This window comes from Myotis myotis, unplaced genomic scaffold (assembly GCF_014108235.1).
Source record: "Myotis myotis isolate mMyoMyo1 unplaced genomic scaffold, mMyoMyo1.p scaffold_m19_p_3, whole genome shotgun sequence".
NCBI lineage: Eukaryota > Metazoa > Chordata > Mammalia > Chiroptera > Vespertilionidae > Myotis > Myotis myotis.
Genome location: NW_023416335.1, coordinates 70,559,038 through 70,583,828, shown reverse-complemented (window position 1 = coordinate 70,583,828; position 24,791 = coordinate 70,559,038). Strand labels below are relative to the sequence as shown.

The 24,791-nt window shown below is 35.9% G+C and overlaps 1 pseudogene; it reads right to left on the bottom strand.

Moving 5' to 3' along the window:
* Nucleotides 1–21,577: 21,577 nt before the first annotated feature.
* On the bottom strand, nucleotides 21,578–21,746 carry LOC118652411 (annotated as a pseudogene).
* Nucleotides 21,747–24,791: the final 3,045 nt, after the last annotated feature.

Below are 24,791 nucleotides of genomic sequence, written 5' to 3'. Positions count from 1 at the left end.
CATACTTTAAGGCTGGTGAAAATATCTAAGCTTTTCAAATAGCTCATTTGACCATGTTTTGCATATGAGTACTTAAGAAAAATGCAATCACTATAATGTTATGAAAGCACCTTAAGTTGGCCTTTTCAAGAAAGGAGGTACATCTATACAGAGTGAAAGATCTCAAGTGACCTTTAAAAGTGACATTTTTTGGACTGGAATTTACAAGGATGATAGTAGCATGACAATTTATTTGCAACAAGATATTGGAGGAAAAGAACTTAAGTACAAACTCTGCTATACATTCAATTAGTAGATGGAAGTGAGGTGAAATTAATGAATGCAGGCACACACAAATACTTGAGGAGATTTTTGTTGACTGTGGTTAAATATTTGAGCTTTGTAATGCTATTAGAGGGACAGAATCATAAAATGATAAAAATGCATTTACCTGAGAAATGTATTTGAAAATTCTGAAATTATTTAGAAAATTATCTGAAATTATCTTAAAATACAAATTTTTAATATAAGTACAGCTTTAAAAAGATACATTACTTATAGAAATAAAAAAAAAGAAAAAGGAAGGAAATAAGGTTCAATGTTATGAAACTATGAAATGATTTACAAATTTTGGTAAAGTAGAAACTTGGTAGAGAAACTGATCTCAGGAATTAGATTGAATGTGTTTACTATGAATTCTGCCACGTATGAACCATGTGACACTGAGAAAAAAATATTTAAAATCATTTTCTTCACTTGATAGGAAGCATAAGACTTGGTGCATGATTAATATAAATGCTTATAACAGTGCCTGCCACAGAGTAGGCACTCACTAAATGTGGAGAGTATCATTAGTAACCTATTCTACCTTTATTTAGTAGTAATAGAAATGTCATTATAGTCTTTCTGAGAAACATGTTTTAAGTTTTCTCTTTTTTAAAACTCTGCCTGGTAGTGGGCCGTGTACTACTACTGGGTAGAATGTATAATTTATGAAAACTCTCCATAAAAGGAATAAATGGAACAAATTTTAAAAAATGAAATCTTTGAAACACAGCAAAGAATAGAAATGGTAACCACCTAAATAAAACTCTAGGACCTACAACTTATTTTATTGGCAAAGCAGGAAGAAGAAGAATATGCTATGGATGGGAACGAGAGGAAAATAGCTTAACATCTAACAAAGATTTAGTAGTTTCACATCAACTATCATGATAAATTAGCATCCCAAAGATTTCATTCACAGAGAGGGTATACGACTACCTTCCAACTTCTTATGGGTATTTTTCATTACATGCAAGTAGTGTGAGGAAAGCAGGAAGTGGATAAGTAAAAAGAAAGAAACAAAAAGTCAGGAGCAAAACTGGAGAGAAAACATAACTTTCAGGGACCTTCCCATTGCTCTCTCCACCCCTAAGCTATACTTGGGGTATAAAACAGAAGGGTTGCTCTAAAGCATGAAGAGACCTTCAAAGTCTCACCATGCTTAGATGCCAAAGACAGCAGGAGGGAAATACTTGAACGCACTCTCAAAAGATTCATACCAAGTGGCCATTTTCGGGTACACAAAAAGGAAAGAAGAAAACTAGGGGCCACTCTTAGTTCTCAGAGGCCACTCTCATTCCTTGGCATGTGGCTTCCTCCATCTTCATGTCAGCAACTGGTGGTAGAATTCTTCACATGCTTAAAATTTTTTTTTTGCTTTCTCTTCTGCTACAAGCCAGAACAATCACTATTCTTTTAAAGGTTGCACCTGGTAAGGTTAAACACACAGAAGATAACCTCACTGTTTTGGAATCAAAGGATTAGAGACCTTAATTATATCTACAACTATTTTTTGTCCAATAAATAATCACACATGTAACATCAGAGTCATCTTTGAATTCTGCCTTCCATAACAGAGTTTATTGCAAATACATTCTTTCATTAATCATAAGAGTAACTTGGCAAGATAGATGAAAACTACTTTTAAAAGTACAAGGAAATGGATTCTAGAAATGAAAAGGATGAACTTGAAATCAAAATCCATCCACACCCTCCCATCTCCCATCCCAGATCACCCAAAGCACACTCACGTTCAGCAATTCAGCAGAGTAGCCATCCAAGGTATGTTCAACTTCTTACTCACAGAACTGTGAGCTAGTACATGGACTTGTTTTAAAATATTATATTTGTGGTAATTAGTGATATAGCAATAGAAAGCTAAAAAACTACCCTGTCAACTAAGAAGTGTTATACAAATATAGCAATGTATTTTAGTTTTTGGATTATTAATGGATGAAGACAAGTATTTTCTTTTAACACAATGGAATTTTAAAAATTAAATCAAACATTTTTATATTATTTGGATTATATTATTCTGCTACCAGTAGCTTTGCACTTTTACTGATCTATAATTTTTTTAAAATATATATTTTATTGATTTTTTACAGAGAGGAAGGAGAGGGATAGAGAGTTAGAAACATCGATGAGAGAGAAACATCGATCAGTTGCCTCCTGCACACCTCCTACTGGGGATGTGCCCGCAACCAAGGTACATGCCCTTGACCGGGATCGAACCTGGGGACCTTTTAGCCTGCAGGCCAATGCTCTATCCACTGAGCCAAACCAGTTAGGGCACTGTGCTATAATTTATAGGGCAGAATTAATCCATTTTATTATACAATCTTATGAGTTTTGACAAACACATACTGTCATGTTACGACTACCACCACAATTAAGATATTACAGCCTAGTCCCAGTATGGGGCATGCAGGAAGCAGCCAATCGCTGTTTCTCTCTCACTGATGTTTCTATCTCTCTATCCCTCTCCCTTCCTATCTCTCTAAAATCAATAAAAATATTTTTTTAAAATATATAGAACAGTTCTAAAATCAATAAAAGCATATTTTTAAAAATATATAGAACAATTCTATCTTGGACTCTTATTCACCACTTTCCACTAGCTCCAGACTCTGAAAACTGACCTGTTTTCTGTTCCTCTAGTTTTGCTTTTTTAGAATAACATACAAATGAAATCATATAGCATAAAGCCTGAGTCTAGCTTCGTTCAATTAGCATTATGCATTTGAGATTCATCTATTTTGTTGTATCACTACTTCATTAGTTTTATTGCTGAATACTATTTCATTGTCTGGATATACCAGTTTGTTTACCCATTCACTAGCTGAACGACATTTGGGTTATTTCCATTTTTGGTGATTATGAATAAAAATTATCTAAAATTTTTGTGTGGATTTTTGTGTAAACAGGTTTTTAATTCTCATGGCCAAATACCTACAAGCGCGATTGCTGGACATATGGTATGTTTAATTTTATGAAAAATTAGCAAACTTCTTTACAAAAGAACTGCATCATTTTGTATTCCCAACAGCAGTGTAGAAGTCTTGTTGCTATGGATCCTTATCATTATTTTACCTGGTTTTCTTTTTTTTAATTTTTACATTTTTGCCCACTTAAAAAAAAATTTTATTACTGAGTATTGAGAATCCTTTGTATATTATAGATACAATTGTTAGATATCATGTTTTCAACTAGTCTGCAGCATGTCTTTTCATTCTCTTAACAGTGTCTATCATAAATCATAACTTTTAAATTTTGATAAAATCATTTTTTTTCTTTTATAAAATTATACCCTTGCCCAGCTGCATGGCTCAGTGGTTGAGCGTTGGCCTATGAACCAGGAGTTGGATTCCCAGGCAGGGTACATGCTTGGGTTGTGGGCTAAATCCCCAGTGTGGGGCATGCAGGAGACAGCCAGTCGAAGATTCTCTCTCATCCTTGATGTTTCTCTCTCTCTACTTTCCTCTCTGAAATCAATAAAAATATAAATAAATAAAGAATACTCTTGTTGTACCTAAGACATCCTTATTTAACTCAAAGTTATGAAGATTCTCTCCTATATTTTCTCCTACAAGTTTTATATTTTTAGGATTTAGTTAGGTCTGTGATTCATTTTGAGTCATTTTTGTACATTATATGATGTATGGGTAAAAGTTCAATTTTATGTATGCACATAACTAATTGATCAAGGACTCTTTGTTGAAGGGCCTATTATTTCTCCACTGACTTGCCTTTGAACCATTTTCAAATATCAATTGGCCATGTGTATGCAGGCCAATTTCCGGATGTACATTAGTCTCTGTGTCTATCTGTTGCTAACACTACCCCGCAAGGGTAACTGGAGTTTTATAGTAATTCTTGAGAACAGAGAGTAGTGTTCTCACCTTGGGTCATCTTTTTCAAAATTATTTTGGTTATTTTATTTATTTTACATTTCCATGGAAATCTTGGACTTGACTCATGAACATCTACAAAATATTGCTGATGTTACTTATTTAGGTATATTTTAATTTGTTTAATCATTTTTGTAGTTTTCAGCTTACAGATTTTGCATACATTATCCTATAAAATAAAAGGCTAATATGCAAATTGTCCCTACGGGCGAGAGTTCTACCTACTGGGAGTTAGATGTGCGCTGACTACCAAGGGGTGGTGCAGAACATGGCAGGCATCGGCGATGTGGCGCTGGCAGCAGGCGGCTGTGGAGGCGCTGACCTTGATGGACACCAATGAGAGTGGGACCGTGGCAGGATAGAAGAGCAGGTGAGGAGGCAGCAGCAGGCCAAGGCGGGTGTGAAGGGAGGCTCCGGCCAGCAGCCAGGGGAAGGGAGGTCCGAGCTGGAAGCAATTTCTTCTTAAATGTGTGGTAGAATTTCTAGAGCAATCCGAGCCTTTAATATTCTTTTTAAGAAGGATTAAACTGCAAGCTTAATTTTACTAGTTGATCTAGAGCTATTCAGATTATCTATTTCTTTTTTTAGTTAACTTTGGTAGCTTGATTATTTAAAGAACTGCTCCAATTTTCTCAGTTTTCAAAATCATGAGTTTAATATTTTTAAAAATATTTATTTATTATTATTTTAATGACTGTTGGTTCTGTAATGTCCAAACCCCAGATTAGTAATCTGATATTTATTAGAATTCATAGGGTATTAGATAAGCCTTTCACAAATTATATGTGTGTGTTTCCTGTATTTCTTACCATATGATAGTTTTTAGATTTTATTTTTGTACTTCATTTTTAATTAAATATGAATCCATATTCATATTAGAAAGTTGGATGCCCAGATAGTAAGATAATCTTTTCTGATGTTTGGAATTTCTTTTCTCTTTCTCTCTTTTATTTTTCTCTCAGCACCTAGAGGATGATCAATTTTATTTTTTTAAAGAACCACTTTTTATCACGTTTTCAAAAGTTGTTTTTCTCTTTTGAATTTTACCAATTTCTTGTCTCATCTTCACTTTGTTCTTCATTTCTAAATGCTTTTTTTTTTTTTTTGCATTGTGATGTTGACATTTTTCCATCAAATGGTGAGCTATCTTCTTGAATCTTAGTTGACCTTTGTAACTAAAACAAATGGAAGGATGCTTCTTAATCTCCAAGGCTAGATTATAAAAGGTAATATGCTCCCAAACAGGTCTCTTACCCCTCTAATACAATCACAATATTGTAAGAAAGATAAGGTTATATAGAGAGGCAAGAATGTGAGTGTTCTCCCTGACAGACCTGGGTAGGCCTCTAGGTAGCAATCAACATCATGTGTCAGACCTGTGAATAAAGGAAATTATTTCAGGTCCAGTTTTCATGTATTATAATGGAGCCATAGACGTCATCAAGCAAATATAATCAATCCTTATATGTCTTATGTGAAACATGGACGACAGAAACTACAGATAATCAATGCTTATTATTGTTTCAGATGACTGCACTTTTTTGCAGAAATAGATGCCTAATTTATATGGAGGGAATAGTGTATGAAAATAATTTTTTCTTTTATACTTGATAAAATGTTGCTGGCTGATATATTAAGTGTTCAACCAAGTATGCGCGTCTAGATCAGAGTTTTATCCTATCTGAGTTCCAACCTTATATATTTGTTCTGTAATGACTATGTCTACTTTTACATTTGACAACTTGAATTAATAATTCTAAAATTTAGTCAATATATTTACCCATATATCTAACATTTTTTTCAGTGTCAGAATTTCCTCCTAGTCATAATAACCAGAAATATTTACTTTAATTTATTCCTGTTCTAAAGTACACCCAGGTACAAAGTCAATTAAATGGATTCTAAAACTGAATATGTATCAGGATGTCCACTTCCTCTTCATCGCAATGGCAAATGCATAGTGAAAGGCCTTCATTAGCTCTCACACAGATTTTGTTATGATTCTGTCTTGCCTCTTTGGCTTTGGTTTGGGTTCTCCCTCAACCCATCCATCAATCAAAATCAGAGGAGTCCTAAGGCACAAATTTTATCATGCTACTCATTTTGTTAAAGTTTTTTTTATAGTTTCCTCAGTATCTACAAAGGACATTCCAAAGTCCTTTGTTTTAAAAACAAACAAACTAAAAAGATACTTTATTTCCCCTAATTTCTTTTCTATACCTCTAAAGCCAGGGGGCTCTTAATTTGTGTACCCACATATAAAGCAAGCTTCTGATGGCAAATATTACTTATTTTTCCCAAACTTATACTAAAGTATTTTTAGTCAGTTGGTGATTGCTGATTTTAGGATGCTAGTTTTAATTTTAATTTTTAAATGGCATACTAAATAATATAATTTACTTGAAATATTTAACACTTTTCAAAAATTTATATAATATAAAATTGCATTTTGAATTTATTTCCAAGTTAATTCGTGAAATCTAACCAATTACACAGGTTTTTATGAAGATGATGTGTACAATTGACAGTCAACTTGGACTGCCATAGCAAAGTACCATAGATTGGATGGCTTAAACAATAAAAATGTACTTTTTCAAAATTCTAGAAGCTAGAAGTCCACAATCAAGGTCCTAGTTGATTCAGATTTGGTGAGAGCTCTCTTCTTGGCTGCCAGATGTCCATCTTCTTCCTATTTCCTCACATGGTCTTTCTTGAGCTGTCTTGTGTCTCTTCTTATAAGGACAATAGTACTGTTGCATCAAGACACCATCTTTATGATCTTATTTAACCTTAATTATTTTCTTAGAGGTCCTATCTCCAAATACCTCTACACTGTGGGTTAAAATTTTTGGCATATGAATTTTGAGGGGATATTGACATTTCCTCCATAAAACAAGTTTATCATAATTTTTTACAGTGTGACTAGAATAAAGTTTTCTGTTATTATAATTTTTTCTTTATTTGTATCAATCTGATTCCTGCTGCTAAAGACCTTGCTTTCACTTGATCCTTTTAGCAAAATCTACTACCCCAACTGTATGAGAGTTTAAATAGATGTTTTTGGATTGCTTAAAACACCAGAGCAATTATACTCTTCATGTAAAATATTTTGAAATGTAACCAATGTTTGTCTTCTTTATAGATAGTAGTCTACAATACTACTTATAGACTTTCATGTTATCTAGACTTATGTGTTTACTGACTACTTAATAGGCTTACATATCATGCCAAATCTCAGAGGTTATATTCTAGTGGTTAAAAAAGAAATAGTTTCTGAACTCAATAGTACATAGTTCTTACCAATAATTATAACTCTAACCATTTGTCTTTTACTATCTATCTGATATCACATATGGTAATTCAAAGGACTGAATGTTATAATTATCTAAAGGTAAGTTAGACTTGGAATAAAAGTTATTATTAATAGAGTATGGTATTTTTCTTTTTTAAATTAAAATCACCTTCAACTATATATAAAAGCATAAGCAACCATTATGATCAGGTCTTCCGGTCGCTATGATGTACACTGACCAACAGGGGGCAGAAGCTCAACACAGGCGCTGCCTTCTGGTGGTCAGTGTGCTCCCACAACCAACCTCCCATGGTTGGCCAACCTCCCGCGGTCCCTCTCTCCGGCCAGCCGGTCCCGATCGGCCCGATTGGAACTGGGCAAGATGGTCCTGATGAGCCCCAATTGCTAGCCAGGTTGCGGGATGCAACCTGTGCCCGAATTGGTGCACTGAGCCTCTAGTATCCAAATAAAATAATGTTAAAAAATAGTAATCTAGACCTGCTTTTAAAAATACATGTATAGCCCTAACTGGTTTGGCTCAGTGGATAGAGCGTTGGCCTGTGGACTGAAAGGTCCCAGGTTCGATTCCAGTCAAGGGCATGTACCTTGGTTGCGGGCACATCCCCAGTGGGGGGTGTGCAGGAAGCAGCTGACCAATGTTTCTCTATCATCGATGTTTCTAGCTCATCGATGTTTCTAGCTCTCTATCTCTCTCCCTTCCTCTCTGTAAAAAAATCAATAAAATATATTTTTTAAAAAATACATGTATATATTGTTATATCTCTTTTATACTATCATGATATATTCAGTTTAATGTGATTAGATCTAAAAAATCTTTCCCTGTATATTCTACAAGGAATTATTTGAGTTAATGAAGATTAGTTAAGACTTGCTTATTTTCGTCATGTAAATTGCTTGAAACCCCAGAAATTATGTAAATTATTAGTTTAATAAAACATGTTATTGCCTCCTGAAGCGAGTAGTAGCTATAAATTTTTTGTTTGTTTTTTTCACTTTTGGATAAATTGTTGTCTGAAGAAAAATCAAAGTACATTATCGAGTAGCTACTTGATCATTTCTCTGGGACCAATTTGACTATTTTGTTTATCCTGTAATTAAAACCATAGCACTTTATGTACAATTTACTACTGTACTATAAAACTAGTTTGTTTGTTTTTGCTTGAGCAATTTTTGGTCTTGAATAATGTTTAATTATAATAAGAACACTGTTAAAGAAAGTAAAGGCTGTAGTAATGGTTTAAATGTCAAATGTACAGCTTTCAGAATATTACTCATTTCTAATGTTATCACAGAAATCTTAACAAATGTTTAGAATCCAAGTAGATTGGATCCTGACTTGCCATTTTTAATTACTGGCCATTTAAAACAAGATGACAATCAATTATATTTTATTTTCTGTTATATTATAGTAAAACATGGGATGCATTTTAATGTGCCTTTTTCATAGATAAATTTTGAATAATTTTTCTATAAGCTTATAAACGTTGATTCAAGTTTTAATTTAAATTGCTTTATCCTCATCTCCTGGTGGATGGATAGACACCAGTGGAGGAGAGAGCATCCACCTCATCAGCAGAGACCGACCAGACCACACCCATCATTGAGCTTGAAGCCTCCTCCCTTTCAGACACTGGGGTCACATATAATCTAAGGATGCCAGCACAATGCCAGAGTACCTCAACTGCATGCTACATCTGCGAGTCAGGTCCCTCCTGCTTTTCTTCTCCAGGCACTGGGCCAGGTAAATCCCAGCTTTTCAGGCACTTGGATAAACTTCCTGGCGCCCCAATAAAGCAAGTCATAGAGCACATCTGGAAGCCTCAGGGGTTCTGTAACAGTATGGCAAAGCTGGACATAGTCAGCTATGAGTACGCATACCTTAAAGCTGTAGTTCTCATTGGCCCCCATCATCCAGGTTTGACCAGCACAATCCAGACTGAAAAATTCCCAAGAAAAGATACAGAGGGAGTTGCAGGACTATGTATGTTTAGAAAACCTACCGGGAGGACGCCTACTGATGACAGGCACAGGCACACACTCTTGCTGCGGGCAGGGAGGAGTAGGGCGGCACCTTCCCATTTCTAAAACAAACAAACAAACAAACAAACAAACAAACAAAAAATAGCTTTAATGCTTGTATCCTAAACTGGTATCAAGTGTCAGATAAACTTATTTTAACAAATGGTCCCTTAAAAATTAACAATTCTAATTTATACTTAAGATTTTTGAAGACTCTAGCTGAGTGAATCTTAACAGATGATCTGTTTAAGAATTGGGGGGGGGAGGTTATAGTTAGTGAAGTTTTTTTTTTAATATATATTATTGATTTTTTACAGAGAGGAAGGGAGAGGGATAGAGAGTTAGAAACATTGATGAGAGAGAGAAACATCGATCAGCTGCCTCCTGCACACTCCCCACTGGGTATGTGCCCGCAACCAAGGTACATGCCCTTGGTCAGAATCAAACCCGGGACCCTTGAGTCCGCAGGCCTTCACTCTATCCGTTAGTGAAGTTTTAAATAAGTATTTTGGTAAGTTTTATAAATTACTAGCAATAAAGAAATTAATTCAAATACACTGAGTAGCAAATTTTCTACTCTTAGGTCTTTATTAAGTTTTCTCTTGCTACATTCCTTGCATTTATTCCTATTCTATAATATTTTTGGTACTTTGTGCTATTAGTTCATAACAAAACACAAAAGCAATATACATGTTTCATTATTACGTGATATAACTAAACCTTTGAAAGCTCTTGAAGAAAAAGCCAATCTTTTTATTCTTGAAGTTATCTAGATTTTCAAAAAGACAAGAATTCTTATTCAAAATATATTTATCCTGTACTCCATTGTCTTTCAGTGCTTTTCATTCATGGAGTGGCATACTATCAAATCAATGCCCTCTTCTATCCCATATAATAAAACCCTAATATGCAGAACAACTGCTATGACACACACTGTCCACCAGGGGAAAGACCCTCAATGCAGTAGCTGCCTCCTGGTGGTCAGTGCACTCCCACAGGAAGAGCGCTGCTTATCCAGAAGCTGGGCTCACTGCTGGGGAGCACAACAGCTGTAGTGGGAGCCTCTCCCGCCTCTGCTGCAGGCAAGCGGTAAGGAGCGAAGGGTCCTGGACTGCAAGAGCACCAGACTGCTAGAGGGATGTCTGTCTGCCGGGGGATCAGGCCTAAGCTGGCTGGCAGACATTCGCCAAGGGGTCCTGGACTGTGAGAGGGTGCAGGCCTGGCTGAGGGACCATCCCCCACCATGCACAAATTTCGTGCATCAGACCTCTAGTGTATACATAACAATTTTTTGAGTTAATTCTTGGGAAGTCAGGGTATAGCTATTATCATTGGTCACTTGAGGGTTCCATTGTTTTTTGTTTTTGTTTGTTCATTCTATTTTTATAACATTAACTCCTTTCCCCACCCTATCAAAGCCAAAAATTCTAATGTGATTGATGTAGAATCTTGACTTAATGTGTATTCCTTTGTAATATTTTTATATTATATAGTATGTAATTTATGTATATATATTAATGTTTTTATACAAAAGTTATATATATTTTTTTTTTACTGAACAATAGGTACTAATCAACCTGTATTACTATGTACATCCAGTTCATTGCTTTAATCATCTGCAGTGTTCCATGGCATATATAAATTTCATTGCACTTATATCCTCTGCTAGTGGTGGACACTTACTAGTAGTTTCCCTCCATTTTCCCATTACAAAAGCAATGTAACCATGAGCAACTAAATGTGTGTTCCATTAGAGATCTATCAAGCATTCCACATGCTTTTATTTCTAGGAGGATTGCTTTTTATAGGATACTAGAGGCCTGTTGCATGAAGAGATTCGTGCAATAGGCCTTCCTTTCCCCTGGCTGCTGGCACTGGTTTGCCTCCGGCACCCGGGGCCCAGGCCTTGGCTCTGGTCCAGGTCTGGCTGGAGCTGGCCCCTAGGCTGTGAGGCCTCACTGGTCCGCCAGCCCCAGGGCCATGAGGCCTCGCTGCTCCGTGGGCCCCGGAGACGTCAGGCCTTCCTGCTCTGCCAGCCCCGGGGCCGTCAGGCCTCACTGCTCTGGCTGCCCCGGAAACATCATGTCTTGCTGTTCCGCAGGCCTGGGCCGTCAGGCTTCACTCCACTGCTTGGAGTCTATGTATGCAAATTAACCACCATCTTTGTTGGCAGTTAATTTGTATATCATGCTGATTAGCCAATGGGAGGTGTAGCAAAGGTATGGTCAATTACCATGTTTGTCTATTATTAGATAGGATAGAAATTCTCAATTTGCCCAAGCACTTCCAGATAGTTTTCTGCAGGGCAGATTGGTTTGTTCCTATTTCTCCTTCCTCTGTTCCAGTGATTAGAATTACCTAATTTTGAAATTTTTACCAATCTCTTGAGTATAATCTAGTATATCTATTGGTTTAGTTTTCATTTCTCATATTGCTAATGAGTATGAATACCTCTATTTGTATAATTAACTATTTGGGTTTTTCTTCTGTTGATCACCTGTTTACATTTCTTGCATACTTTTTCCCATTTCCCTTTATTGTTAATTTTAGAATGTCACTAAACATTCTTGATTTTTTTTAATTTAGTTTTTTTTAAATCCTTACCTGAGGACATGCTTATTGATTTGAGAAAGAGGAGGGGGAGAGAGAGAGAGAGAGAGAGAGAGAGAGAGAGAGAGAGAGGAGAAAGAAGCATCCATCGGTTGCCTTAACAACTGGGTATTGAACCCACAATTTAGGTATATTCCCTGATTGGGAATTAAACACGCAACATTTCAGTGTATGGGATGCCACTCCAACCAACTGAGCCACACGGGCCAGGGCTCTTTTAGTTTTCAATGTTACAAATATATTTGATCAATCTGTCACCTGCCAATGTCCTTCAACAACCTAATTTTTACATAATAAAATTAATCATACTAACTGTCAAATAAAAATCAGAGCTAGATACTTATATCATTTGAAACAGATTCTCTCAGGAACTATTGCAATAAGGACAAAGAGACCTCATTTTAGATCTGGACTAAGTTCTGATTTTAAAAACAACAAAAAACTAGTATGGTGGGTGGGAAATTACTAAAAGGAAGCATCAGAGAGAAGAGGAAATTCTAGCCAAATAGATCTCACAGGATTCTTGCTAAAGGCATGCCAACCTGATCAGATATCACCTACGGGTGCATGGATTAAGACTTTTATTACATACTAGAGGCCTGTTGCATGACATTTGTATATGGGGAAGGGGGGCCTCAACCCCGCCTGTACCCTCTCCAATCCAGGATCCCTCTCACAATTCGGAACCACTAGCTCCTAACCGCTCACCTGCCTGCCAGCCTGATTCCCCTAACTGCCTAACTGCTCTCCCCTCCTGGCCTGATTGCTCTAACTGCCTAACCGCTCTCCCCTCCTGGCCTGATTTCCCTAACTGCCTAAATGCCACCTTCTCACTTCTGCCTTCTCCTGTGGCACCTTCTTCTGCAGTCTCTGCAAAAGGGACCATGGCACTGGACCGGACCTCACAGCTGCCACAGCTGCCGGCCCTCAGCCCTTGCAGCCACTTGGCTTTTTCTTGGAAGGATGTCTGAAAGGATGTCTGGAAGACATCAGTCTAATTAACATATTACCCTTTTATTAGTATAGATTAAGCCTTAATCATTAAGGTGACCAGAAGTTGACAATGAAATATTCTCACTAAACTGACTTAGCAAGATTCTTGTTAAATATGGGCAATGCAAAGACAGATAAGGGAGTCTAAATGGAAGGTCCAATCAAGCAGATAGCTCAAAGAAGCTTGACTAAAGCTTTGTCAAGGACAGAATCTTTATCAATACCAAGATTTTTATATACTTTGCGTGTTTTGAGAATTACATCTTACCTTTAGGCTATAAATATATTCTCAAATACTTTCTTTCATTAGATTTACAATTTTACTTTCCACATTTTTTCTTTTATTTATTTTGACTGGTAAGATTAGAATAAAATTATGATAATAGATTTTCTTTAAAACAAAACAAAAGCAAATAAAGAGTTCACTTATCCTTATTAATTTTCAATAAAATTTTGCAAATTATTTGCAAATTATTTTCTATGTAAAACTGTCTCTGGGCTCTCTGTTCTTTACTATTGGTCTATTTGTCTATTATTATGCAAGTCTCATATTTTTAATATTACTGTAGTATATTTAGTATTTCATTATACTTGATAAGTAAGACTCTACTCTTTAATTTCCCTTTAAATATTTAAATCCATTTATTTTAATTATTTTATACACATTTTTTAAAAAACATAACTGTACTGTGTACAAATCACAGTATAGGGTGCACTTAGTGTTCAGAAACTGAAAATTCTACTCTATAATTAGCTCAATCAGGTGATTTTACCTTGATCCCAGAAGCCCCCTTTAAATCTCCCTTCAGTTGCTACTTGGTGCCCCACTTGTAACCAATGTCTAGTCTCCTAATATCACAGATTAATTTAGCGTGTTTTTGAACTTTATAAAATATGGCTTATAGTATATACTCTCTGTGCCTGATTTTTTCCCTTAAACCACTATTTTTGAGATTTATCCAGTGTTGATAGATACAGTTGAAATTTCTTTATATTTACTGTGATAATCCAATATAATAAAAGCCTAATATGCAAATTGACTAAACAGAGGAATGACCAGTTGGCGGGGGCAGGGACAGTGAGTTGGCGGCACCAGGCCAGCCAAAGCAGGTGCCAGCAAGCAGAGGGCTGGGGATGGCAATTTGGGGGCGGTGGTGACCAGCAACAGTGGGTTGATGGGGGGCAGGGCCAGCCCATTGTCGGCCGGTGCTGTCCCTCGATTGGCCCGCTGGTCACCTCCTGCAGAGAAAGGCCAGACTGTGGCCTAGGGGAGCAGGCCTAAGCCATCAGTTGGACATCCCCCGAGGGATCCCAGACTGTGAGAGGGTACAGGCCAGGCTGAGGGACCCCCTGCCCCGTGCACAAATTTTCATGCACCAGGCCTCTAGTATATTATAATTTACTTATTTTATTAATGAGCATGTAGGTAGTTTTTATGTTGACTATTATAAACACCGCTACTATGAATCTTTTAATACTTGTGTTTTTGTGTGAATATATGTGTACTATTTTGTTGGATACATAGCTAAACTTAGAATTATTGATCACAGTGTATGCACATTTTTTACCTATATTAGATAATCTGTAACCATTTTATACTATTTATTGATCCACCAGAAGAATTTGAGACTTTCATTTGTTGTTTTTTGTTGCTAACAAGTGATATTTTCTGCATAGATGGTGTACTTGCTATCTCATGGTGGTTTTAAACCACCAATGATATTGAGAACATTTTCATATATTTAATTCCCCTTTGAATGTTCTCTCTCTCTCTTTTTTAACTTTAAAGTGTCTTTTCTAAAATTTGTCCAATTTGGGGGTGAAGGTTCTGTCTTCTGTTATTTATTTGAGTGTTTTGTTGTATATACATATTATACATATCTTTCCCAGCTGGTAGATTTTTTTTCAGTCTCTTAACAGTATCTTCTGATGAATGGATATTCTTAATTTTGATTTAGTCAATTTTGATGTGGAAAAGCAATGGAAATGTAACATTTATAAAACACTGTATTTATTAAACACTTAAATATGACTAATAATGTTGCTAATGCGTTTGTGGATTTGATACAATGAGTACATTACATATGTGATATAGGGATTATTTACTGCTGTTTTAATTATGGGTTTCATTAATTTATATGGGTATCAATTTATATGGAGGTTTAGAAAATTGTTGAAGTTAGGCCACTTATAAGTGAATAAGAAAAAAATAAAGATGTCAGTCTATTTGTCTATGAGAATTTTAAAAAATAATTCTAGAAGCTCAAAAATGAGTTTATTTCTAGAACCTTTTCCTTATACACTGGGATTTCAGTTTAAGCCTAAGCTGAATTTACGTTTGATTTACCCATGTCTTTACCTGCCTCAAATGAACTCCACATGAGCTTTATACTTGTAGTAGCCCTACAGATTTCTTTATCAGGAAGTAGGTTATCACCAGTGGGTAATTGAGATTAATAAATATCCCCAGTTGCTTCTAGATATTGCTGTCGTATGGCGTTATATTTACTTTGTGGTGTGCTCTAGGGGAAAATCCAATTTCTAAAGTGAAGTCTACACAATTAATTAAATTCTCTTTAGAAGAATATGTTTTTTACTATAGCTTTAATCCAAATGCTTTTTGATTCTAGTGGATATTATGTGAATAAAACTATGGAAGATATTTGTATAGCCATGAATTCAAGGTAGGCTTCTTCTATCTTTTTTGAACATATCAACTAAACTTACCCCTTTCCACATACATATTTATTTTTCATGCCTTGTAAATTTTGAACGATGAGTAGAAATTTTGTATTTTATTATATGTTTATAGGACCCTCATATATAAAATAGTGGTTTATAGTATTCATAAAATTAGAAAAGAAGTCAAAACTATGTTGAATATAAATCCAATAATCGCATGTTACATAATTGATATGAGCCAGAAAACATGAGTTATTGAGCTATAATTTAACCTTTGTGTCATGGTGAGTATATAAAAATAAAACATGCTTTTATGTTTTATGATATCACTAGAATTCCATGATAGATATATAGTTCTATAGCTCAGAGTAACCTGTTACTTAGCCCATGTTTAATTTTATTCAACATATAAAGGCATTATTATAATAAGAAGTGTTCTCAAAGGCAGACAGGGGAAAAAATAACAGTGCATATATCATGATTCATATTTCAGTGAAAAGAGAGCATAACTTAGATTAATCATTAAATCAAAACAGGAGGAAAACCATATAACATAGCCACTTACTTTATGGATAACAAAACCAGGATTCAGATTTTTCTCATAGAAAGTAAACTCCTAAGATCACACACAAAAAAAGACAGAACTAACTATAGTTTTTCTCACTCATTCCTTCTGATGGACTTTAACATGAAATTCTAAGAGGTGAGGGTGAAGGTATAAATTACTTCAAATGCAGGGACATTTTGAAGTGCTAATATTTATATTATATGAACTGAACTATGGCAGGTCAATAAGTTAACAAACTTAGATTTTAAAAGGTGCCATTCAATCTTGTTACAGAAAATGCTTTTTGAAATATGTGTATTGTTATAAGCTAAAAGGGTGGAAAATAACATTTTTCCAGTAAAAGTGACAAAAAATCATCAACTGGCTAATATTTGCCAGCAATTGCACATTAACAGACTGCTACTAATTTAAATTGAGTTTTAATCTAATGGCTTATTTCATAAGTGATCACTGACTTTATTTAAAATAATAAAAATAATTATAAACTCTGAGGGTATCATTTATTCTTGAAATTTGGACTGAAATATTTTATAAAAGACAAATAACATTTAAAAAACTACATGATTATGCATAATTTCATTCTACTAATACTCCACATTAATAAGAGCTATTTAAAGTTAGTATGGGTTAAAATTAAATACTTCTTGAATTTACAGTAAGTAACGGCTGACCAATAAAAGATAAGAGAAATGATTGCTTTGCTATGGATCTATTTCAAAATGTTGTCAAATAATACAGCTATTTAAATTGAAGATTTATAACAGAGACTGACAATAATACAGGTGGAAAATGCCATTTTTATGAAATATATCTTAAAAGATTTAAGATAAAATAACCTAAAACACAGTATTTACTAGCATACATACTAGTAACTGATTTATAAGAAAGTAGGCATTTTTCCAAATCTTGGCTATTGTAAAAAAATGCTGTTAGGAACATAGTGGTACAAATATTCTTTCAAATTGTGGTACATTTACACAATTGAATACTACATGGCTATAAAAAAAAGGAAATCTTACCTTTTGTAACAGCATGTATTGACCTGGAATTATTACGCTAAGTGAAATAAGCCATTAAGAGAAAGGCAAATGCCATAGGATCTCACCTATATGTGGAATCTAATGAACAAAATACATTGACTAACAAAGTAGAAACAGAGACACGGATACATGGAACTGACTGATTGGCTGTCAGAGGAGAGAGGGGAGGGAGGATGAAAAAGAGTGAATGGATTATAGACACAGATGACAGTGTGATGATGGCCAGAGGGAAGGGAGGGCAGGGCTGGGTGGAGGTGGGCGAATGGGGTGAAAATGGGGACATCAGTAATAGTGTCAACAATAAAAATACATACATACATACATACATACATACATAAAGTAATAATTTTTGTTTGTTTTAATAACGGCCTTAATTTTAGTGAAAATCTGATACTTTTGGAAACTGAAATTCCAAGATTATGTGGTGGTTTACAGTTTAATAATAAGGATATATTGACTCTCTTAGTAGTATGCACTACATATTTGCAAGCCAAAATTATCAGAACAAAACTTTTTTTTTTTTTAAATATATTTTATTGATTTTTTACAGAGAGGAAGGGAGAGAGACAGAGAGTCAGAAACATCGATGAGAGAGAAACATTGATCAGCTGCCTCCTGCACATCCCCCACTGGGGATGTGCCCGCAACCCAGGCACATGCCCTTGACCGGAATCGAACCCGGGACCCCTCAGTCCGCAGGCCGACGCTCTATCCACTGAGCCAAACCGGCTTCGGCAGAACAAAACTTTCTATTTGGTTGTTATATTCTCTTTATCAGAAAACAGGACAATATTTAATATATGGTGAACTAATTTGACTCCTTCAATCATTTATATAATCCTTTGCTAAAGATCAATTTACATCTCTCCTACCACTGCTTCTACTGAGTTTTCTATTTGTTAGGCTATCGTTGCTGCAAATGTTGTTAGTATAGTAGACCCCTCTTATATATGGTTTAGCTTTTTGTAGTTTTAATTACCAATGATCAAACGTGGTATAAAAATTTTTAATGGAAAATTCCAGATATTTTGAGAGAAATGATATTCACATAGCTTATTACAATATATTGGTTTGTTAGTTTTTGTTGATATATAAATGAAACTTTAGGTATTTATGTATAGAAAAAACATTATATATATATATATATATATATATATATATATACACACATATATATATATATATGTGTATATATATATATATAGTTTGGTACTATCCATGGTTTCAGGCATCCACTGAGAGTCTTGGACAGTATCCTCCACAGATAATGGGGAACTACTGTAATTCATCCAATGGATAGTCTGATGGTCTCGCTCTCTCTCTCTCTCCCGCTCTCGCTCTCGCTCTCTTTCTCTCTTGTTATATGAAACATATTTACTTACAAACTTATAAAAACATCCTCCTAAATAGTTTGATAAGAACATCATGCATAAAAGTGCAGAGTAAAAAAGTTAATCAATGCTGACTCTTAAAAGATTAATTCAATATTTTATATTTCAGGGAAAAGAAAAATTTTAGTCATTGCATTATTCAAAAATATTTGAAAATCAAGACAAAAATGATTTATTTTTATTTCAGGATGACAGTGAAAAGAGCTAAATTGAATAAGAAGAAAAAATCAAAGTCAGTGTATATAAAGTTAAGTTGGAAAAATATGAAAGAAAAGCAAAAGTGCACATTAAAATATTCCTGTATTTTTTAGTAGAACATTTGAAAATATGATTTTCCCCCAAAATATTGAATTTTAAAACTAATTTTATAGTAAATATAAGCCATTATATTTATTTAAAATATAATGTGTCTGTGCATATATCCTATATAATAAAAGCATAATATGCTAAGTGTCTGCCCATTCATGTGATCATTTGACTGTTTCACCATTTGCTATGATACACACTGACCACCAGGGGACAGATGCTCTGACTGGTAGGTTAGTTTGCTGCTGGGGTCCGCCAATCAGTACTGGGCGAGACAAGTCCTGGAGCCCTCCCAAGGTCCCTCCCTGGCCAGCCAACCTTCAGAAGTCCCTTCCTGGCTGGCCAACCTCCCATGGTCCCTCCCAGGCCAGATTGTGAGAGGGCACAAGCCAGGCCAAGGGACCCCACTGGTGCACGAATCTGTGCACTGGGCCTCTAGTATATGTAGTATTAGAGTTTCCTTTTAAGTTTGTTCTAAAACGACGAGAGGCCCAGTGCATGAAATTCGTGCCTGGGTAGGGTCTCTAGGCCTGGCCAGGGATCAGGGACAATCTGTGTGGCAACCAGCAGGGTAATTGGGGCCCCCCGCTAGCACCCACCACTGCCACTGGTCACATCCCTCTGCAGGTGATCAGGGGGCCCCCGCTTGCACCTTCCTTGGCTGGCCTGGGGCCTGTGGACTGGGGGCAGCTCTGCATTGAGCATCTGCCCACTGGTGGTCAGTGTGCATCATAGTGACTGGTTGTTTCCTGTTCAGTCAATTTGCACATTAGGCTTTTATTATATAGGACCATAATGCCAGATTTATAGAAAGAGTAGCCAACTATTTGATCTAAAACCAGACCAGTGGTGATCATTGATAGGATTTGCTTATCTGAAGCTAAAATGATGCCAAAATGAAAAGGTGGAAAAGGAAGGGGAGAAAGTGAAAGTGTTTCCTGATGGAAATTTCATGGAGACCTTAGAAAATTACACAATGGCAGTCTTACTTGTCTATATCTTTTCCTGCTGCTTATGGTAAAGAAGGGTTTTTCTGCTTTGAATTCTACTTATAATAGAGATCAGTTCATGAAAAGTTTGGTCTACCTTTATTCTGAACTTTGCTAACATCTACGTGTATGTTACCTTATAGTGTTGTGCTGTTTTCGTTCTTCTCAGTTTAGCAATGACACACTTCATTAATTTGTGCAGATCTAAATACATAGCCAGTATAATTTTCTTCCTGTGTAGGGAACTTCCTATAACATTTCTGATCCAATAGTACATTTTCTCTGCTCTTACCCTAAAAATTCTTTACTTTATTTGCACTTTTAAAATTTGCACTCAACATAGAATTCTAAGTTGAGTTTATTCTGCTTTTTCCATTTCTGCTCTTTTGGTGATGGTTTGCATAGATTCTGACAAGAAGTCTGAGGAAGTCTTGAACAATGTTGCTCACTATAAAATGTATTTTTCCCTCTACTTACTTTTAAAACTTTATTACTGATTTTCAGCAATTTAAGTATAATGTGCCTTGGTTTGGTTTTCTGTGTGTTTATTTACATTTAGGGTTTTTGAGTCTCTTGGATTTTGGGCCTTAGATTTTTCTTTTACAAATTTAGAAAATATTCAACTTTTTTAAAAAAATATTTTCTATTCCCTCCCCAACCAATATCTTCTTCTAGATATTGCTTAATGTTATACTTTTCATCTCTAATGATCTGTTCAATGTCTTCATTATTTTTCACTCTTTTTTTTTCTCTCTGTGTGTTTCATTTTAATATCTTATCTGATATATTGCCCATGAATGATATCTTCAGGAATTTTATTTTTTAATAGCATCTGTTGCTCACCTCACTATATTCATGTTTCTCTTTAAAATATTTAAGCATATTTATAATATTGAGAATTGCTGGTTTTAAATCTTCTCTACTAATTTCATCATTTGTTTAATTTAATAATTTATTATTAAATTTATTGGGGTTACAGTGGTTAATTCACTATTTTGTTGCCTATTTTTATTGAGATATTGTTTACCTGATTATGGGACATATTTTATTGCTTCATTGCATATCTAGAAGTTTGAATGGAGTGTTAAAATGTGAATTTTTTGTTGTTGTAGCTGGATTTGTTTAATTTTTTAAATAGACTTCTGGCAATTAATTTAGATCTAACCAATATTTATTGAATAATTATTATGCTGAAGACACTAGATTTATGAACATGAAGCACATTTCTTGACTTCAACTAGAGAAAATGGTTGTGAAAATACATTATTTAATAAAAGGTAATTATTACTTTATTAGACATTTGACAGGGTACTGAAAGAGTATCTGAAAGAATATTATGTTTCTTAGTAAAAGGCAGGAAATAATGTAAGATAGCAAATGCTGGAAATAATCCCTGACAAATTAAATATGAATTTTCCAAGAAGAAAAAGTAGGAAACATAGTATGTACTTTGGAGAATAGAAACCAAATTGGCTTTATTCTCTTTGTACTAAGACAAATAACAGATGCTGGGGAAGCAAAGTCAACAATAATTTGAAAGAGAAGAGTTGTGACCTAGATATATTTAAACTGATAAGAACAGATACTACACTTGATCTTAGCCAAAAGGCCGAGAAGCGATCCTAGATATATTTAAACTGAGCCAGGTGCCTTATAGAAGATATTTAGCAACTTGGAAAATATATGTCCAAGGCACCTTATGTAATTATGGTGTCTTAGTCCATCCAGGCTGCTATAACAAAATGGCACAGACTGGGTAGCTTATTAACAACAGAAATCGATTTCTCACAGTTCGGGACACTGGAAGTGTCCAAAATCAAGGTGCCAGATGATAAAGATCTGGTGAGAGCCATGCCCTGGCTCAGAGCCAGCACCTCCTCCGCTGTGTCCTCACAGGGTGGAAGGGACTAGCTAGGGATCTATCTAGAGTCTCTTTGATAAGGCACTACTCCCATTCATGAGCACCTTGCCCTAATGGCATAAGCCTCTCCCAAAGGTCTCACCTCCTAATACCATCCTCTTTGGGGGTTAGAATTTCAGCATATGAATTTGGGAGACACAAATATTCAAACCATAGCATATGGTTAACAGGTAATCCTGGAAAATGACTTAAGTGGAACTAAATAAATTATTCACATTGGGCCACTTGGGAGGACTCTTAACTAACCTACAAATAATTGACTCATTTTTACAAATTACATGGACTGGAGAACCTAGGTAAAAACAAACAAACATATTTTTAAAATTAAAAAATAGCTATAGACTTAACCAGTTTGGCTCAGTGGATAGAGCATTGGCTCACGGACTGAAGAAAAGTCCTGGGTTCGATTCTGGTCAAGGGCTTGTACCTGGGTTGCGGGCTCAATCCCCGATAGGGGGCATGCGGGAGGAAGCTGATCAATGTTTCTCTCTCATCAATGTTTCTCTCTATCCCTCTCCTTTCTCTCTGTAAAAATCAATCTATAATAATAAAAGCGTAATATGATGATTAGACCAGAGAGCCGAATGATCTTCTGTACATCATTCTGGACGTCCTTCTGGGCAAAGCTGCCATGGAGGGGGCTGAGGCAGAGGTGGTTAGGGGCAATCAGGCAGACAGGTAGGCGAGCGGTTAGGAGCCAGCAATCCTGGATTGTGAGAGGGAGGTCTGACTGCCGGTTTAGGCCCGATCCCTGTGGGCCTAAACCAGCAGTAGAACATCCCCTGAGGGGTCTCGGATTGTGAGAGGGTGCAGGCCAGGTTGAGGGACACCCCACCCTCCATGCACAATTTTCGTGCACTGGGCCTCTAGTAAAATATATTTTTAAAAAATAGCTACAGAAATAGAAGTATTCTAAAGAATTACATCTCATGTTTCCCATTTAATTACATCTCAACTACTTGGTGACAGCAGTATTCTAAAGTTGGTTATCCATTGTTAAATAATGCAAGCACATTTCAAACCCTAAGCTTGCATTTTAATTAGGAGTTATGCAATCACACAAACTAGTGGTTAAGTACAAGTGTTAGGAAAAAAGTTAAGTAAAGGAAGCAGAAGCAGGATAAAAACTGATAGTGAGAAAACATTAAGGCAGATGTATTATTCAGGATAAGCAGAGTATATTTCTGTAACACATCTCTAAACTATTCGTTTTCAAAATTACAGAAGCTTATTTCTAACTCATGTTTTCTGTCCCATCTGTGCTCCACAGCTCCACAAAGTCAAACATAGATCTCATTGATAGATGATGAACATCTTTTACTTTTAACTTTAATCTTTGGTATTGAGATTATTACAGACCCCCCCCCCCCCCTTCCACACTACATTGTCCTCCTTAACCTGAATCCCATCCTACCCCAGGTCTTCACCACCCTATTGTCTGTGTCCATGGGTAATGCATATATGCATATAAATTCTTTGGTTAATCTTTCCCCTCCCCCCCCCTGCCTTTTTCTCTCGGAGATTCATCAGTCTGCTCCATGTTTCTATGCCTCTGGGTCTATATTATTCATCAGTTTATTTTGTTCATTAGATTCCTTGTTCATTCATTTTGATTTTTAGATTCAATTGTTGATGGATATGTATTTATTGTCATTTTATTGTTCATATTTGTTATCTTTTTATTTTCTTCTTCTTCTTAAATAAGTGCTCCCTGTAGGTAACTAAATGCTTTTCTCTTGCTGCTTAAAAGATTTGCCTTTAACCTTTGACATTTTGATTATGATGTGTCTTTGTGTGGGTCTCTTTGGGTTCCTCTTGTTTAGGACTCTCTGCACTTCCTGAACTTGTAACTCTATTTCTTTCACCAGATAGGGGAAGTTTTCTGTCATTATTTCTTCAAATAGATTTTCAATGTCTTGCTCCCTCTCTTCTCCTTCCAGTACCCCCATGATGTGAATGTTGTTACCCTTGAAGTTGTCCCAGGGGTTCCTTACACTAACTTCATATTTTTGGGTTCTCTTCTTTTCTTTTTGAATGGGTATTTTTTGCTTTCTCACATTCCAAATTGCTGATTTGATTCTCAGCATCCTCTACTCCATAGTTGATTCCCTATAAATTATTCTTCATTTCAGTTAGTGCATTCTTCATTTCTAAATGGTCCTTTTTTATGTCGTTGATGTTCTCACTGATTTGTTGAAATTCTCTTGGAATTAGAGAGTGGCCTTGTGTAGTATGTATCCTGTAGGGTCCAGTGACTCAGCCTCCCCAGTCACCTGAGCTGGGCACAATAGGTGTGCTGCTGTGTGTACTGTCCTGTTGTAATTGAGCCTTGATTGCTGTTGGTGTCACTGAGAGGAATTGACCTCCAGGAAAGTTGGCTGTGAGGACCAGCTGCAACTATAGCAGAAGAGATACAGTGTAGGAGATACCCCTATGGAGCAGGACTTGCTTCAATGGGGCATTGGTGCTCACCAAATCCACTGTTTGAGTGTGTCACTTGTGGATGTGTTAGAGTTGTAATCTAGCGTGGTCTGAAGCTATCCACAGGTACACTTGCTCTGGAGCCTCCCAGGAGGTGCAAAATCTGCCACTCCCTGTGACCTGACTGAGGCCACCTGAAGGAGCTACAGAGCAATCTTCAGATGGCTGATACTTGTGTTGGGCTTGGAGTTGCCTGTGAACATTGGCAAGATGCTGCTAGTGCAGGGCCTCGGGCTACTTCTTGAGAGGTATGGGACACCCTGA